At 58.4% G+C, this 16,430-nt stretch overlaps 1 pseudogene; it reads left to right on the top strand.

Annotated features, from left to right (window-relative positions):
• Positions 1–16,430, top strand: part of LOC111965981 (ankyrin repeat and KH domain-containing protein 1-like) — a 68,947-nt pseudogene that overhangs the window by 40,460 nt on the left and 12,057 nt on the right.

The following is a 16,430-nucleotide window of genomic DNA, read 5'->3' as shown; positions in this document are numbered from 1 at the left end:
CCCCTCCAACATGGGCTCACCCCCCTCCCCACTGCCCCTCTACCCCTCTGTGGACATCGACGCACACGTAAGTCACTCCTCACACACACTGTGGTTATCAGGGCTCATGTAAAGGCCATTCAAGGCTGAGAGACACACAGCGTTGTAAGTGTCCCTCTCCTTTCAGACGGAGAGTAACCATGACACAGCGTTGTAAGTGTCCCTCTCCTTTCAGACGGAGAGTAACCATGACACAGCGCTGACGCTGGCATGTGCCGGAGGACACGAGGAGCTGGTGTCTGTTCTCATCGCACGAGGAGCCAACATCGAGCACCGCGACAAGAAAGGTAACACACACGACGTTACTGTCCAGTGTGAGGGCCTGTTTATCCGCAAGACACGTTTTAATTTCTGATGAATCACGAATATATAGATATTGACACACAAGGCAGGATTTATACAGTGTTCAAAGTGCTTCACATTGTATTGGGTGTATCTGTACATCTGGTTGTGACCCCCTCTGCTCGTCCTCTCCCCAGGGTTCACCCCTCTGATCCTGGCTGCGACAGCGGGCCACGCAGGGGTGGTGGAGGTCCTTCTGGATAAAGGGGGCGACATAGAGGCCCAGTCAGAGAGAACCAAAGACACGCCCCTCTCCCTGGCCTGCTCAGGGGGACGACAAGAGGTACACACCACAGAGGTCTGATTGCACACCACAGAGGTCTGATTGCACACCACAGAGGTCTGATTGCACACCACAGGGGTCTGATTGCACACCACAGGGGTCTGGTTGCACACCACAGGGGTCTGATTGCACACCACAGGGGTCTGGTTGCACACCACAGGGGTCTGGTTGCACACCACCTGTCTCTTATACACATCTAGATGTGTATAAGAGACAGGGCACTACCAGCCCTGAGCTGCAGAGGGTACTGGTGGGCCGGCAGATGCCGTGTCAAGGTCAGGGGTTAGGACCAGGGATGGTAGGGCAGCATGCCCCAGACGGACTCATGGTGGCTTCGCCCGCTCAGACGCTTACAGACACACTGGATGACATCATGGCAGGTGAGTTTGTGTAGCGTGGCGTTGTCTTACAGCTGTTCTGCCTGTTGTGGGTGGCTGCATCTCAATAGTCTTAACTAATTTCCTTAGAATTCTCCTTTCCTTCAACTGCACTGATTTGAAAGATCAGGACTGATGAACAAATTCCCCAGAAGAAAGGCCTGAAAAGTAACAAATACTAACTTTTCTCTCTCTCTCCCCCTCCCTCCGTTCTCTCCTTCTTGCTCTGTTCCAGCAGCGGTGAGCAGCAGAGTACCCATGTTAAACACTACGACGTCCCCCACCCCCCTAACAAATACTAACTTTTCTCTCTCTCTCCCCCTCCCTCCGTTCTCTCCTTCTTGCTCTGTTCCAGCAGCGGTGAGCAGCAGAGTACCCATGTTAAACACTACGACGTCCCCCTCTGGCTTCTGCCAGGTCCAGCTCCTTGAGGAGAATGCTGGCGGTTCTTCGTTGGCCCTTCTGCAGCAACTGCTGTCTTTGGCTTTGCGGATGGTCATCCTGCACTGATATGGCACTTCTCCCAAACAACTCCTGAGAGGGAGGAGAGGGAGCAAAGAGAACCGTTAGGGTTATTGCTTTGACGCGATGGTCTGCATGCACGTGGTGGCACTGGTCAGACAACGTGCCGGTGAGGGAGGGGATGGGAGAGAGTTAGTGGAAAACTCAAATCCTTTCTAACCCGGACGTGTCATAGCTTAATACAAGGGCGTGATGGCGGCATTTGGACAGTCAATGGATAATTCCGAGCCAACATACAAGCGCACAGAGCTGCAGATGCATTCCAAACCGTGTGTACGGCGTAGTGTCAGACGATGGTGGCAATGTGTAACCTGCATACACTCAAGTGTGCTGAGGCAAACTGGTACCTCCTTACCAAGGTACTGGAACCAACCTTTACGATTGACCTCTGAGGAAACACAGACAAGAGTGGGGGATGGGGCGGCTAACTGTAAATAGGCAAACATTGTTTCAGGCTGGGGGCAACAGGTAAAGGCGCGGGGAAGAGCTGCAGGCGCCTGTATGGTGGAACCAGATGAGGTGAGGGGGCCAGGGTCATCTGTGACAATCCTACCTTGCGGAAGGCAGCCTGATGAGCGTGTGATCTTTGCGGTTGTCTGGACAGCGTCTACGTCGGCCCCGGGCCCTGCACCAGCAGTGACCACATCAAAAAGGCCGCCGTTGGCTGCCAGCCACAGAAGTGTGGTCCCTTCTTATTCGCACGTCATATGAGCCCCTCTGCGGAGAACGGAGTGAAAACAAAGACAACAGATAAAACACAGGATAAAAAGAACATGACCTTCTAGGGAATTCCTGGTTAAAAATGAATACCCACTCAGACAGATTGATGGTTGTTAACACCACCTGATTGATGAGCCAGCTCACAGACTTGTAGTGGCCCTGCATGCCAGCGATGGTGAGGGCTGTGTCCCGGGACGAGGGGACAGGCAGGGGCGTTGAACGGTCAGCCCCCTTTATCGCAGCAGACCCGGCCCACCTCAGCATTAGCCCCCCGGACGCTGCCTCCAATCAGACGGTCAGACCAGGTGCGTGACCAGCGGGGGGGCGCATGAAGTCAACATCGACACAGGTACAGATATCACCACCCACTCACGAGCGGCGACACACTGATGTCAATGGGAGAGCAACGGATGACGAGCTCAATGTTAAGCGATGCACCAGAGCCTATATGTACCCGTTGGGCTCTGACCCCGTTGATATACTGACGTATAACATGGACGTGAACGCGTGCCCGTCCCTCACCTGCCTGTGGCTCTACGTTGCCTTGCGTCCAGCAGCAGACTGACACTTCGACCGGGCGCGCGCGCCATGGAGACCAGGACGGCCGGTTCCGGTGGGTTTGATGGGAGGCAAGTCAGAGGGCTGGGCTCGATCTGAGCGTATGGAGTGTCTGGGAGCCCATGTCCGAGCGAGCGAGCGTTGACCGCCGGTACCGGTGACCGTTCATCGCTGCCGCATCAGGGAGAATACGCCAGCTTGTGACTGCCGCGTCCAGAGAAAGCGTGCAGGTTACCATTATTTAACAACCCAGTAAGTTTTGATGAAAGAAAATGATTGATGAAGACCTGGGAAAATTAAAAGTAGCGGTATCAGTTAAAAAGGAGAAAGAAATGTGGCCTCGCCCATGTGCCTGTCTCCTCCCTGTCTGTTCGGTCGCCTGTCCAGGTACCTGGGAGTTGATCTCTGAGCAAAAACGGCTTTGAGGAAGGATCTGATTGATGTGACGTAGCCTCCAGACGCCGCCAAAAGCTCAAAGGAGTGTAGTGCTGACACGTTAGCATGCTCTTTATTGGCTCCTCGGCAAACAGCAACAAAGCCCACCACCTAGGAAGCAGGAAATTTACCAAGTTAGTCTGTTAAGTACTGGCACATAGTTCTTCACTATTGTTTCATATGCTATTTCAGTCAGTGGAAAGGTGAGCTCGGTTCCAGTGTGGGTCGATTCATAGAAGGGAAGTGAGCGATTACCATAGAGGATTATTAGAAAAAAAAACTAATTTAAATCAGACCCCTTGTGGTGTGAACAGACCTGTCGCACAGACCCCCGTTTGTGTGCAACCAGGACCCCTTGGTGTTGCAACCAGAACCCCTGTGGTTGTGCATACCAGACCCCTGTGGTGTGCACCAAGGTGTGAACCCCCTGTTGGTGTGCCAATCAGAGCCTGTTCATGACTTTGGTGTTGCAATCAGACCTCTGTGGTGTGCAATCAGACCTCTGTGGTGTGTACCTCTTGTCGATCCCCCTGAGGCAGGCCGAGGAGAGGCCGTAGGCTTGGTGGTTCTCTGCTGAGACTGGGCCTCGTATGTCGCCCCCGTTTATCGCAGGTGGAAGGACCTCCACCACCCGCTGGCGGGTGCACCGCTGTTCGCAGCCAGGATCAGAGGGGTAACCCTGCGGAAGGACGAGCAGAGGGGTCACAAGCCAGAGTGTACGAGATACGACCCAATAGCAATGGGTGAGGAGCAGCTTTGAACACTGTATAAATCCTGGCCTTGGAGGTGTGCAATACTATATATTCTGATCAGTCAGAAATTAAAAACGTGTCTTGCGGGATAAAACAGGCCCTCACACTGGACAGTAACGTCGGTGCTGTGTACTTCTTGTCGCGGTGCTCCGGATTGTTGGCTCCTCGTGCGCATGAGAAACAGACACCAGCTCCTACGTGGTCCTCCCGCACATGCCAGCGTCAGCGCCGTGTGTCATGGTTACTCTCCGTCTGAAAGGAGGAAGGAACACTTAACAACGCTGTGCATGTTACTCTCCGTCTGAAAGGAGAGGGACACTTACAACACGCTGTGTGGTCTCTCAGCCTTGAATGGCTCTACATGAGCCGCTGATAACCAAGTCACATGGTGGTGTGAGGAGTGACTTACGTGTGCGTGTTCGATGTCCACACGAGGGGAGAGGTAGAGGGGCAGTGGGGAGGGGGGTGAGCCCATGGTTGGAGGGGGTTCTGCTGAGAGGGGGTCAGACAGGGGGTGTGGGGACGTCGTAGTTTAACATGGGTACTCTGCCTGCTCACCGCTGCTGGAAACAGCAAAAGGAGAGAACGAGTGAGGGGAGAGAGAGGAAAAAGTTAGGTATTTGTTACTTTTCAGGCCTTTTTCTGGGGAATTGTTGCATCAGGTCCATGATCTTTCAAATCAGATTGCAGGTTGAAGAAATAGAGATATTCTAAGGAAATTAGTTAAGACTATTGGAGAGTGCGAGCCACCCACAACAGGCAGAACGACCGAAGCTGTAAGACAACGCCACGCTACACAAAACTCATCCTGTGGGCCCATGGATGTCATCCCGTGTGTCTGTAAGCGTCTGAGGCGGGCGAGAAGCCACCCATTGAGTCCGTATCTGGGGGCATGACTGCGCCACGCATCCGCCGGTCCTAACCCCTGACCTTGACACGGCATCTGCCGGCCCACCAGTACCCTCTGCCAGGCTCAGGGCTGCGTCTAGTGCCCAGGGCAGGGGTAGTCAGCTGGGCACGGGCGCTTGTACTCAGTAGGGGCTGGATGGGCACGAAGGCGGTTCTGGTAGGGGGGGGGAGGAGGGTGGAGATGGGGAGTGGGGGAGGACAGGTGCTGGGGGGAGCGAGCGAGGGGCAGGGGGGTGCGTGTCCAATCCCTGTGAGAGGATAGTGTCGCAGCCTGGGGTAGCTTTAGCGTAATCTTCCTCCCTCTCCTTCCACTTCATCTGCTTTCATCATCTTCATCCTCCATCATCCTGTAATTGAAATTGAGGTAAACTTTCTAAAATCAAACAGAAGCATCTAAATAAAACAGTTCACAAACACCAGCAGGCGTGGCGGGATCAGTCCGCTTTCTGACTAGATGGCGAGGGCGGCCGATCAGTCCGCTTCTATTAGATGGCGAGGGGCGGATTCAGTCCGCTTATTACTAGATGCGCGAGGCGGCGCGGATCATTTCCGTCTCTATTATATGCGATGGGCTGGATTAGTCGCGTCTGATCTTACTAGTATTGCAGGATGCACAGGGTGGGCAGCGGTATATCGTTTGATGGCTGCGGTTCCCATTTTGGAAACAGGGACAGAAGGGTAACATGAGCCAAAATATCTCTGCACATGCAAAGCCGTGCCTGTTCGTACTGTATCCACTAGTGCGGCCCGTCAGGACACACCGACAGTACTGGAGTCAGATGCACGCTCTCCATAATCGGATGAAGTGGTCTAGCTGGATACCGCTATGATCGCGCCTGGCTACTTACTAGCATTGCCCGATCAAAGCGTGAGCGAAGGAGGGAAGCGGAGGCGCAGGCAGGAGGTACTGCAAGCGAAAAGGCCCGTCAGGAGGGTGGTCGCGCAGCAGACATGCCAAACAAAGAAGGCGGAAACGGCAGAGCAAGAGACGCAGCAAAAGCCGGAGGAACTCGGAAAGCAAAGACGGGCGAGGGCTGGTCGAAAGAGAGGGCGAGATGAGAGGAAGCCCACGAAAGCCCGTATGGAACCAGGGGGGGAAGGGCGAGGAGCGGAAACTCGAGGGGAAGAAGACGCAGAGACAACTGGTACCAGGGCAAAGGTCTGTGGCCCCGGAAGAAGCAGGCGGGTAGACGGACGTGAAGGAGGCGGGGAGAGGTGAGGACGCAAGCGAAAGCCCGTCAGGGGAGTGCCGCGCAGACCAGACAGGGCCAAACAAGGGGAAGTGGCTGACGAGACGCAGACAAAGCGCACGGCAAAACCGAGTACGAAAAAACAATACTGGGGAATGGGGGCAGGGCAAAGAGAGACAGTAAGTGGAGAAGCGCCAGCTAAAGGGCCGAACACAAGGACAGCCAGAGCGGGGAAAACGCAGGAAGGAAGTGACGCAACAAGCAAACGGCACCAGGGGCAAAGGCGGGCCCGGAAACAAGGGCTGCGTAGGGACGCATATCCTACACTTTCCAGAGTATAATGATGGTTACTCGAGGACGCAAGCAAAAATGCCCAGGGTAGGGCCCAGTCGCGAACAGACCAAACAGAGGGAGGGGCGCTCGAACAAGTCCGCGCCGGCCGCCCCTCCGGGGGGGGGAGAGAGACAGCGCAAAGACAGCAGACGACCCACGGGGGGGGACTGGAGACGGAGAAAAAAACAGCAAAGAGACAGGTGAGAGGAGAACAAAGCGAAAAAAGAACGCAACGGCAAATACACAATGAAGCACTGAGTGTGAAGGCACCAAAGTGAAACGGGGACCGCGGAGCTTCAGTGCAAAGGCTGCGACCAGAGCGGCCACGAAAGGAAAAATAGTCCAAAAAATGGGGAAGAAGACAGAAAGAGAGCAAACAGAACCAAGAAAGAACACCGCGCGCGAAAAGCACACAGAAAAAGGAGGAGCAAGGCACGAAAGAGAACACGGAGCCGGTGACGGGAGGCGAGCGCACGCCACCGGTGGGAAACGGGCGGACGAAAAAAAAACACAAAGAGGACATGGGAATGAGACAGAAGCGAACAAAAAGACGCGAACGCAAGAACACGAAAGAAACACGAGTGAGGATCGGCACCAGAAGGGAAACGGCGCACCGCGAGCGCAGAAACCGAGCCACGAGCGCCCACCGTAAAAAAAGGCCAAAAAAGTGGCATAAGGACAATGGAAGAGGAGTGAGCTTACAAACCAAGAAAAAACGCGCCGGTGCGTCGAGAAGCACGAGCGAAAAAAAGGGGAGGGTCAAGCACGTAATAAGGATGGGATACCTGAGCCGGGCGATCGAAGCGACCACGGCCACCGGGGAACGGCGTAGTTCGAGTAGAAAAACAGCAAAGGCATGACAGGGAAGGGAGAACAACTAGGTGGAACGAAGGATGCACGGCCGACGCTCAAGAAGACATAGACATACGGGACATGCTAAGTGGGGCACCAGGATGAATCGGAACGCTGCGGAGCGGCAGGCAAAGCGCACCACGAACATACCCCGCGCTGTAGAAACGGAAGAAGGACGAAAACGCGCGAACAGATGCAGGGAGAGGAAGAGTGGCCGCGGCAAAACGGCTGCCCCGGGAAAAACACGACCAGGATAGGGAGGCAAGGGGAGAGAAAAAAAAGACCGGAGACCGCTGCGAGCCAAGAGCGACAGACGTACCCACGCTGGGGGGGACGGGAGACGGAAGAAAACACATCAAAGGGGACAGGTAAGGGTGGTAAAAGAAGCCCCCCGAAAACAAAAATGACGCAACCCAAGAGACACTGAGAAAGACACAGGAAGGGGCAGCCAGAAGGAATACAAGTACCCGCGGGAGCGGCAGGGCAAGCGCTACCCACTGAGCGTGCCCACGGACGAAGGAAAGGCAAATGATAGGCGATACGAAGACAGAAAGTGGACATTCACACAAGCCGTAAGATAATGAAACGCGCCGGGAAAGCACACAGGTAAAAAAGGAGGGAGGGCAAAAGTCACAAAGAGTAAACCGGAGGCGCTGGAGCGAAGCAAGCGCACTCAGCCGGGGGGAAGCGGTGGCGTGACGAGAAAAAAAGACACCAAAGGAGGAGCGAGTTGGAAGACAGGAAACAAACGCGGAAAGAGCACTGACGGCGCAGGAGGAGAAGTAGAAGACGACATGCTCAAGGGCAACCAGAGGGAAAACCGGACCGCGAGAGCGCAGGCGCAAACGGCGAGCCAAACGAGCAACCCCGCTGAAAACGGGGGAGGAGGAAAAGACGGGCAGAACAAGCCATGAGGGAAGGGCCTCGTTCAAAAGCGGCGTCCGCGGAAGGAACATCTCTGACCGGTAGGCAAGGAGGGCTGAGGGGCGAAGGGAGTGAGATAGAAAAAAACCGACACCGCGGTAGCCGCAAGGTTAGAGAGCACAGCCCACGTCGGGGGGGACGATAGAGCGGAGAAATAAACAGCAAAGGAGTTGATCAGGGGAGATTGAGAACAAAGCGTAAAAAATGAATACGGCTAACCGGCAAAGCACCAAAAAGCACGAGTGGAAGGGGGGCACCAGAGGGGGAAGAAGTTATCCGCCTGACGGCAGGGCAATAGGTCGGCGTGACCACGAGCGGGGCACGCGAAGGGAAAAATGGGCCAAAAAAGGGGTGAAGAAACAGAAGGAGAAGCAGTGAAGCCGAAGAAAGAACATCCGTCGCGCAAAGCACACAGGAAAAGGAGGTAAGGAGGGCATGCGCACAGAAAGAGGGAGAAACCCGGCCGCGAGCGAAGGACGACCAGTCCACCGGGGGGACACGCGTGCGGACTGGAGAAGAAAAACAGCAAAGACAGGAAGGATAACAGAAGCGGAAAGGAAGTGAAACGCGAACCGCAAGAAACACGAGAAAGACAGAAAGCACGCATAAGGAAAACGGGACCGGCGATCGGCAGGCAGATGCGCAGCCACGGACGTGCCACGCTAGAAGAAATGAAGGGCAAAAAGTGGGCGAAGAAGAGCAGGGAAGAGGAAGGGCGACGACCAGTACAAGAACACCGCTGCGTGCGAGAACACACATGAAAAAGGAGGGTAGGGTCAAGCACGGTATAAGGAGAACCGGATCCGCGGAGCGAACGACCGCGGCCACCGGTGGTGGAAGGGGCGATCGGAGAAAAAAAAGCAAAGAGACAGTGGAAGGAAGAACTAACACGGAAATGAGCACCCGACCCAACAAATGCGAGGACGGGACAGCAAGGGCACACATAGGTAACCGCCGCGGACGCAGGCAAAAGCCGACCACGTGACGAGACCCCTGCGTGCAGAAACGCTCGAGAGGGAAAAATGCGCGTCACAACGCCAGGTAAGGAAGGAGCGCCGCGCAAAACGCGCCCGCGGGAAAACCCACCAGGAAAGTAGCAGCAATCTACTAATGCAAGGAGAAAAAAAATTAAGTACCTGACACCTGCGAGCCAAAGAGTAGACACGACCCACGCGGGGACGTGAGACGGAGAGAAAACCACAGCAAAGGGAACAGGGGAGAGGAACGAAGCAAAAAATGAAACGCTAACTCGGCAGAGGACACGAAAAGCACTGAGAGGAAGGGCCCAGAAGGAAACGGGAACCGCGAGGACAGGCAAGCGCGAGCCGGGACGGGCGCACGCGAATGAAAAGGGCCAAAGAAGGGCGGAATGTAAGGAACAGGGAAGAGGTGAAATGCTACATGAAACCTAAGAAAAACACGCTCGCGGTCGAAACACACAGGGAAAAAAGGAGGAGCAAGGCACGAAAGAGGAAACGAGGCCGGGAGAAGCCGAGCGCACGGCCACCGGGGGGTACGGCGAGGGGAGAAGATAAAAACAGGCTAAATGGATGGTTACAGGAAGGTGAGGAACAACTGCCGGGGAAAGAGCACGCCGACGCTCAAGAGACAAGGAGCGAAGACTGACACAAGGCACAGGAAGGAACCGCTGAGCTGCAGGCGGCAAAGCTCACCACGGAGCGAATACCCGCGGGCAGAAACTGGAAGAGGGAAAAACGGAACAAGGCCAAGGGAATGAGAAAGGCCGCGGCACAAACGCGCCCGCTGAAAACACACCAGAATGGGACTTGTGAGCAAGCAAGATAGAAAAAAAATGGACCGAGCACCGCTCGAGGCGAAGACAGCAACATCCCACTGGGGGGCGCAGCACATACGACCGGAAAGTAGAAAAACACAAAGAGAAGAGGGGGAGAAAAACAGAAGCAAAAAGAAGACCTGAAGACCGCTAAGGAAGCACGGTGAGAAGACACTGGACGCGGAGCAGCTGCACCAGAAGGAATACCGGATCCGACGGGACGCAGTCAGATGGGCTAGGAAAGGCGGGGCAGCCGAGCGGTGAGGCGACCACGCGTACAGGAAAAAACCAGAAAAAAGGGGGAAAAAGGGACAGGAAGGATGAGCGACAAAAGCCGAATTAAAGAACAGCCCGCGGAAAATGCACTAGGAAAAATGGTATGGCAAGTCAGAAAAAACCGGAGGGCCGCGTGAGTCGAAGCAGCGCGACCACGCGTGGGGGAACGGCAGACGGAGAGAAAAAACCAAAGGAGACAGGGAGAGGATAACAACGCCGATAAGAGGAACCCGATATCGCGCAATAAGAGAAGAGTAGACGACAGCAAACACCAGGAGGTGATGACCGTGGTGACGTGGAGCGGTCAGGCGTAGAATGGCCGACCATCGACAGGAGACCCCCTCGGGAGAACTGGGAAGAGGTAGAATAAACGTCGAGTGTTCCTATCAAGCCAGAAGGGATGAGGAGTGCCCGCTCTAAAACTACACCGCGGTTAAAAACACAGCTCTATGAATAGTGGACGGAGGGCAAGGAGAGGAATGAAAAAAATGACCGGACATTCGCGTCAGCGCAAGGAGCAGCAGGAACTAGCCCACGTCGGAGGACGGGAGACGATGAAAAAAATCCAGCAATGGGAGGAAAGGGGGTTAGAAACAGTAATGCGAAAATAAGAAGACGCTAACACGCAAATTACACGGAGAAACACTGAGGGAAGCACCGAAGGGGGAAAACGGGGGACCGCACGGTCAGCAATGGATGCCGGAGCGCACGAGCGCGCCCCGCGAAGTGCTGATAGAAAGGGCCGAAAAGGTCGAAGAAGGACATGAAAGAAGTGCAGCAGTAAGCCTAGAAAGAACACGGCCGCGGGTAAAGCACACATGAAAAAAAAGGAGTGGGAGTGCCAAGGTCAGTAAGGAGGGGAAAGGAGCCGCGGAGCGATGCGAAGCACGGCACCGTGGGGGAACTGTGGGGACGAGAGAAAAAACAGCGAAGGGAGGACATGGACAGAACATACGCCGAAGAAGACTCGCCGGAAGGGCCAAAACAAGGAGAGAGTGACGACAGCAAGGCACCAGAGGAAACCGACCGCTGGAGCTGCAGCAACCCGTACCAGGACAGACCGCCCGTCGGTGGCAGAAACGGAAAGGCCAAAAACGGTCGTAACAAAGCCAGGAAGAGAGCAGGGCCGCGTGCAAACGCGCCCCGCGTGTAAAACGACACCTATAAGGTGAGGATGCAAGAGAGGAAAATAAAATACCGGACAGCCGGGAGCCAAACAGCAGACGACCAGCCGGGTGGTACGGGAGACGAAGAGAAAAAAGAACAGCAAAAGGAGGACAGGAGAGGACAGAACGAAAAAAAGAAAAGACCTAACCGGCGAAGATAACCACAAGAAAGCACGGGAGGTAAGGCACCAGAATGGTGAAAGGACCGCGAGCGGCAGCAAGGCGCACCAGAGCGGGTCCACGGAAGAAAAAAGGGCAAAAAGCGGGAATAAGGGCAGGAAGAGGAAGCACAGAACCAAGAAAACACGCCGCGCGGAAAGCAACACAGAAAAAAAGGAGGGCAAGGCACGAAAGAGGGGAACCGGAGGCCGCGAGCGGAAGGCGAGCGCACGCCACCGGGGGAACGGTCGGACGTAAAGAAAAACAGCAAGAGACAGGAAGGAGAACAACGCCGGGAAAGGACACCCGACGCGCCAAAAGACAAGACAGACTGACAGCAACACCAGAAGACCGGAACCGCCGAGGGCAGGCGAAGCGCACGCGAGCGACCCCCCGGCAGACAGCGAAAAGAGAACCGGTGGCGCAACAAGCCAAGGGGGAAAAAGGGCGGCAATAACACGCGCCCGCTCGGGAAAAACACACCAAAGAGGCAGGCAAAAAAAAAAATAAACCTGACCAACGCGTCGCAAGGAAACACACACCCTACGCGGGCGGGGACGGGGAACGAGGAGAAAAGCACAGCGAAGGGAGACGGGGAAGAAAACAGAAACGAAAAAGAAACGAAACCCGCAAGAACACGGAGAAAACAAACGAGGAAAGCACCCAGACGAGAGGGAAGGGGAGGCGGAGATCGAGGTCCGGCTGAGAGAGGCGGAGCTTGAGCGCTCTGCCTCTCCGTGCGTGCGAGTCAATAGAACGAGCTGTGATCACGGCCCAGCCGCGCAAGCGAGGAGAACGGACTGGATCCGGCGCCGGTCCTCGCATGCGAGAAGAAGCGGACGAGCCGCCCGCCTCGCATCGAGGAATAGCGAGCTGAGCCGCAGGCGGGGGGGTAACGGGGAGTTAGAGGGCTGGGTAGTGGGGAGAGTGGTGAGCGCGCATGGGTCGAAGGTGCCAGGGATGGAGGAGGGAGGGGAGAGAGGGAGGAGACGGAGAAGAGGGAGGAGGAGCGAGAGAGGATGGCGACGGGGCGGAGAGGGGCAACCGTCGAGGGGGTGACAACCGGCGAGCGCGCGGACGTGGAGGGTATGGACAGCAGCCCCCCGGCAGGCGGAGCGCGCGCCGCCCTCCCCAGCCCCGGCCCCGCCCCGACGCCCACTCGGCACGCGCCCCCGCCCCCCTGCCAAGCCGCCTGCGGGCCAGGCCGAGCCCCTACCGGGAGTACGAGCCCGGGCCCAGGGCGGACACCCGCCCGCGACGTAGCAGAGCGGCTGAGCAGCAGAGGGACGGTATCGCGGAAGAACAACAAGGCGAGGGGAGACCAGGAGTGGGAGGGGGGCAGCAGGGTCCCCAGACGAGCTCAGGGGGGCGTGCGCCCTCGGCGCAGGGACGCGGAGGATCAGACACACGGAGGGACGAGTCAGGGCAGGTGAGGTGATGGAGCGGGGGCGTGCGGACAGCTGGCCGCGGGGCGGGCAGTGCTGCAAGAGGCGGGAAAGCGATAGGCCTAGAAGCTCCCCGCAACGGCACGTAGTGGAAAAGTCAGACGGATGAACAAAACCCCAGAAGAAAGGCCGGAAAATAAACAGAAACTAACGTGGCCGCGCGCCCCCCGCCCGCCTCGTCGCCGTCTGCCGGCGGGCGAGCACGGGAGCAGCCAGAGACCCATGAAACACACGACGGCCCCCCCCCGTGCGGACCCCCGCAAACCCCGGGCCAACAGGGGGGCGCACCCCCGCGCCCACGTGGCCCCCTACCCGCGGGACATCGACGCGACACGGAAGGCAGCTCGCGGCACGAGCACCCGGGGGGAAGCGCAGGGAGAAGCCATTGCCAAGGCGTGAGAGAGCACAGCAGCGTGAGAGTCCCAGCGCCGCAGACGGAGAGGAACCAGACCACAGCGTGGGGAAGGTGCCCGCCCGCAGACGGAAGGGAAACCAGGACACAGCGCGGAGCGTGCAGGGGCCGGAGGACGACGAGGAAGGAGGGGTCGGCAGCCGGGGCACGAGTGGATAGCCAACAGCGAGCACCCCGCGCGACCAAGAAATAACACACAAACGAACGGGAGCAGTGCAGGGAGGAGGTGAGCCGCAAGAAACGGGGAAGCGTGGAAAGCCAGCAAGAGAGTAAGAGGACAACAAGGGCAGGATGATACAGGCGTCAAAGCTCGACACGAGCGGGGAGCGGACAGGCGGGTGTACCCCCGCGCGGGTGCGGCGCGTGGCGCGTGGGGGCTGGGGGCGGTGGCCCCCCAGGGGCACCCCGGAGCGCGGCGGTCGACTAGCGGCCACCGCCTCGACGATTAAGGGATGGCGGGGGGACAGTCCGCGGATTGAAGTAAGGGGCAGCAGAGGAGCGCGCAGCAGGAGAAACCAAAGACACGCCCGCGCCGGCCCGTGGGCGGACTGCGGCAGGGGACGACAAGAGGACACACCACAAAGGCTGAGGCAACCACAGAGGCGAAGACACGCACAGAGCGGGTGCACACCACAGGGCTAGGCCACCACAGGCGGGGTGGCATCACCACAGGGGGCTGGGTGCCACACCACAGCGGGTGCACACCACAGGGCGTGGACAGCACAGGTCTGGGGGCGAACCACAAGGCGTAATGTAAATGATGGGGCAAGAAGTGCCGGGATGGGACACGCTCACTCCCGCGAGGAAGCACCGACACGGGAACCGACCTACCCGCCGAACGTACTGAAATAGCAGTAGGGAAAACAGTAGTGGAGACGAGGCCAAAGGGAGCTACAGATAACAGGCTCCCAAGGGGTCGGTGGGAGGGTGGGCGGCGAGACAACGAAGAGGACATCGGAACGGGGGAGGGGCAGACGCACGCCGGGCAGGGCTGCGGGCGGCTGGAGCACCAGAGCAGCGAGCAAGAGTCGTCGCTGCAACGCCGGCTGCAGAGAGCAACTCAGGGGGACGGAGCCAGGTCGAGAGCGAGGACAGGGCGAGACAACAGCTAGGGCCGACAGGGCCGGTCGCGTTGAAGGAGACCCCGACTGGAGCGGCCAGGCCTCAGCAGAAGACGAGTGCGTGCAGCAAACGGGCCACTGGGGGTGAAAAGAAGAGCGGCAGCCCCGGGGAGCGGGCAGGAAGCGGGGGGGACGGCGCGCGAGCGGCAGCGGAGGAGAACGGCACGGACCACAACGGGGGGGAGCGGGGGGGGCAGAGCGGCGGGCGACAGGGGGCGGGCAGGACAGCAACGCGCAGAGCGAGACCAGACGGGGAAGCACGGCTCGGACGGCGGGGCCGCTGCCCGTGAGAGAGACGTCGCGTGCGGCAGGCGATGGCGGCGGGGACCGCGGGGAAGCCAACGTAGAGCACAGAGCCAAGGAGAGACGGACCGTGCAACGAGGCCAGGAATGCCGAGTGGGACGGTGGAGATCAAGGAGTCCCAGAGCCAAGGACAATGGAGAGCGCTGGGGAATCCAGACGTGTGAGAAGTGTCACCCGGCGGCCCATGGAGCACAGGGGGGACTGGATGAGGGGGGCGGAGACGGAGTGGGAGGTACCCCGGCCCTTCCCCGGTAGACGGTCGGACCCCTCGGAGGAGTCGGGAGGCGTGCGCGTAGGCGAGAGGGCGGAGATGTGGCGCCGGGGGCGTGGCGTCGATTGGGAAAGGCTGAGGCCGGCAACGCCCCGGCCCGGGCCCCGCGGCCCGGACACAGCGTGCACGCATGCCTGCAGACGATGAGGGCCACGACATGATGGGCGGTACGGCGACTCAGCAGAAAGGGGGGGGTGAAAGCCAAGGCCGGAATCAAGCTGGGCGGAGGGAGGGCCAGTGGGAAACCAGGAAGGCCCTGAAGAAGGCCGAGGGGCGAGCCTGGGGGGAGTCGTGGGGGGGTGCCGCCGGGTGCGCCAGAGGGGGGCGCATGAGGCGGGGCGCGCATAAGTAAAGGAAGACACACCGGCGTGGGCGGGCAGCCAACTGAGGCGGGCCGAGGGGAGGGGGGCAGCGGGGGCAGCGGGGCGACGGAGACCGCAGACAACCGGCAGAAGTCACACCGCGCATGGCGCCGAGCCGCAAGGGAGGGGCACAGAGACCCGGCCGCGCGCGACGAGCGGGGTCCACAGAAGCCGCAGGCGTCCCCCGGCCCGGACCGGCGGCCCGCCAGCCTGGAAACAAGTTGTGCCAGGAAGGAGCGCCCCCCCCACGTGGGCTGGGTGGCTCAGGGCATGGGAAAGGGTGGGTCAGGACCGGGTAAGAGGGAAAGGAGGCAGAAACCAGCCCGCAGACAGGAGGGAGGAGGACGTGCCACGCAAGCGGCTGGCACAGACGGAGAACAGCCTCTCGAGATTGCAGAGCACGCGGGAGCGGTATGGGCGGAGACAGGACGGCAACGCCATAACGGGAAAGGAGACAGGGGTGTAGGAAGAAGTGTGAGGCCACGCAACGCGCGCCATGCCCGTTCCTGCACCGAGGGACCGCTAGCACACCAGGGCAGGCAGGACCATTCGTGCCGTCAAAAGACAACGTACAGCCTAACGGTGCTCCCCCGCCTCAGCCTCTGCAGAGAGGTTAGGGTGAAGAAGTTGCCGACAGGCATGGAGACCATGGGCAAAGCCGAAAGACCAGGCAGGCAGAGGCCAACAAGAAGCGCCAGCATTGGCTCCCAAGAGCGACCTGGAAGCCAGAGAGAAGCACAAGCAGGCCTGGCGCCAAAGAGAGAAACCAAGGAGAAGCGCAGAAGAAAGAAGGAGGAACAGAAAGAAAAAGCAGGAGGAGGAGGAGGAGGAGAGACGAGAGCAGAGACACCAAGGAGGATGGATTGAGGAAGGACGGGGAGAG

This window comes from Salvelinus sp. IW2-2015, linkage group LG6.2 (assembly GCF_002910315.2).
Source record: "Salvelinus sp. IW2-2015 linkage group LG6.2, ASM291031v2, whole genome shotgun sequence".
In the NCBI taxonomy this organism is placed as follows: Eukaryota; Metazoa; Chordata; class Actinopteri; order Salmoniformes; family Salmonidae; genus Salvelinus; species Salvelinus sp. IW2-2015.
Note: the sequence above shows the minus strand (reverse complement) of the source record. Positions and strands in the feature narration are given on the sequence as shown.